The sequence below is a fragment of the Chanodichthys erythropterus genome, chromosome 4, assembly GCF_024489055.1.
Source record: "Chanodichthys erythropterus isolate Z2021 chromosome 4, ASM2448905v1, whole genome shotgun sequence".
In the NCBI taxonomy this organism is placed as follows: Eukaryota; Metazoa; Chordata; class Actinopteri; order Cypriniformes; family Xenocyprididae; genus Chanodichthys; species Chanodichthys erythropterus.
The window spans coordinates 25,632,430-25,635,232 of record NC_090224.1 but is presented as its reverse complement, the minus strand read 5'-3'; the positions used below and the strand labels follow the sequence as shown (position 1 = coordinate 25,635,232).

General features: G+C 31.8%; 1 long non-coding RNA gene across 1 annotated transcript; it reads right to left on the bottom strand.

Annotated features, from left to right (window-relative positions):
* Nucleotides 1–1,069: 1,069 nt before the first annotated feature.
* On the bottom strand, nt 1,070–2,243 carry LOC137018688 (uncharacterized). Its single transcript, XR_010894927.1, has 3 exons — nt 2,020–2,243; nt 1,797–1,894; nt 1,070–1,346 (listed from the first exon to the last, which is right to left on the bottom strand). It is a non-coding gene; the product is annotated as an uncharacterized lncRNA (long non-coding RNA).
* Nucleotides 2,244–2,803: the final 560 nt, after the last annotated feature.

Here is a 2,803-nt window from a genome sequence, read left to right as displayed (position 1 = left end):
GTCTACACTCATATTAGTTATTTTAACATTAGTTATTTTAATTATTTTATTAGTTATTTTAACATTTAAGCTAAATTTCTTGACCAAAAATAAGCAGCTACTATTGAAATGAAGTGCTTCTGTAACATTTACAGTGTAGTTATATTGTATTAAAGACAGGCTATACATTTAATCATTTCTGTTTCCTGGAAATGGACCCTACCACCTTGACATTCTTAGCTGTACCAAAAGACATAATGAATGCACACATTTTGTAGTAATTTCCAAATTTTATTGATATGTCAAACTGTTTAAAGACAAACATAAGTGCCCAGAACTGCATCCTCTGTCACCCAGGTACTTCTCCAGTCTGTGCCACTATGAAGAAAAGAAAAAACAACAACAACACATTATAAAAATGCATCTGCATAGAGGTTATCAATTATAGTGAACTTAAAAAAAAAAAAAAAGACTGATTTATTAAGTATTATGCTACTCAGAAATATGCAACTTAACCCTGTTTAAAACATTGGTTAATATTAAACAAATAAAAAAAGAGAATTTGTTTATGGAAAATGTTATAATACTGCAAATTATATTTTTACAAATCAGAAGTTGCAAGGCTCCCATCAGAAAGATATTCTTTTCTTCCCTTTAAAGAACAGACAGGCAAACAATTATTAAGAGCAATATTTTACAATATTAATTTAAAACTATATCTCCTGTAATCATTGTTCACTTGTATTTCATCTAAATGCAATTTAAATTAGAACGGTTAATAACAATAATTATAAAGTCAATCGTTTTCAGCAAGAAAATGCATTTTTAACATTCCAATTACCTTGAAGGTTTCAAAGGTTACGAACAGCACTACAATTAAGTGGCTTAAGCATTTTATTAAGCATTTTGTGGTATTTATGAATGCGATATGTAATTTTGATTGATTGGCATACCAGATGAATAGTAAAAACTGAACAATAAACTAATATATATATATACACACACACACACACACACTCTCACGTAATATGCAATTCAATAACAATAAGTTGACATAATTAAGGAAATAATATAAAAAAGAGAAAAATATGATTGTTTTTACATTACCATTTTTATTATTTACCGTCTTCCTCTGTGTTGGCATGTGGAATACAGTGGGAGGGATGGTGGCAGTGACAGGACGGCTGACAGTAGAGATGTGTTCACTGTAGAGGAGAAATTAATACAAGTAGACATGCTTGTATTTAAGAGTGGAAGTTGGAAGTAAGTAGAAGGGCTGAGAGCAGATGTGCCACATGAGAGGGAGAGAGATATGGAAGGATTGGCTCTTCATTCACAAGCTGATGAAGAAGGAATCTTGAGAAATCCTGCAAGACAGCAAGAAAGAGAAATGAATTAAAATCACAAGATGAACAATAAAAACATTGACAGACAATCAGAATCTACAAGACTTTAAAAGAGCTTAAGCATTCAAAGTGAGACAACATAACTACAGCGTATATAATAATAATAAACAGAACTTTTTCGTCTGTTTGTGTGGAAGCTAAAATAGTTATTATAGTTATTGAGGAAGTAACCATTATACTGTTTGAATGAGAAGAGATGGCGCCAATTTGTAAAGGTTAATAAAGAATACTTGATACTTACCAGTATCAAGTACATGTCAGTATGACACTTACAATATCATATGAATTTGCTGACTTGGTAAATTGTAAGAATTATTACTAGCTGATAGGGCCTTGTGGTATGTAAAACAAAGTTTAAGAAACATCAAATGCTGTGTGAAATATAACTGTAGAAGACCAACACAGACATACCATTGGAAATGTTTTCCTTTGCAGCTTTTTTTGTCTTCTCCGTAAACACACAAGATGGCCAAATCCATCCCTCTCCTTCCTTTGGTCTTCATTTTCAGCTGAAACAAAGAGAAATACATACATGTTGAGACAGTGTGTTAAAAATGATCTGTGACCGAAATATCTGAGAGGAAGGATGTTAAGGAAATTAGTTAGCAACACAAGAAATTACTGTGTTCAATACCTGTGAAGTGTTGAACCTTTGAAGGACTTGTTCAGCCTCCCTGGCAGCTTCATCAAGATCAGCATTGGGAGATTTGAGTGCAAGTTCCCTGTTAATGCAAGCAGCTTCCTGACAAATGGTCAAAATTTAATTCTGAGTTTTAAAAATATGCCATGATGAAGAAGAAAGAAAGAGAGCAAAAATATGTGTAAATGAATTACAGATTACAGGTCAGAAAAATAGGCAAGGAAAAGCTGAGAGAAGTGAGAATATTCTTAACCTGTCTGAATGCATGTACAGGTTTTTTTTTTATACATTGTCTTAATATTATTGTTACTTCTGGTGTATTAAAAAATAATGTATTTATTTATTGTATTATTATATTTTTATTGTATTATATAATCATAATTTTGTTTATTGCTCATTTAAAGGCAATACTGTACAAGTCATGCCAATTAAGCTAATTTGAAGTTGAATTAGAGAGAGAGATAAACGGACAGTAAGTAGGCTTTTGAGAGATGGCTTCTTAAAAGAGCTGTTGAATTAAAGGTTGTGGGAGATGGAGTATGTCATCTGAAGTAACTGCAAAACAGAAAAAAAATACTGAATTACAACTACAATACAAAAAGATATTGTAAGCATGGCAAGAGTTGTGGTTACTGTGTTTTAACTACAAATACCACATTAAAACTGCAGTTACTGTGGTAAAACCATGCTAAGTGTTGTGTTTACTGTGTTTTAACTACAAATACCACATTAAAACTGCAGCTACTGTGGTAAAACCATGGTAAGTGTTGCAGTTACT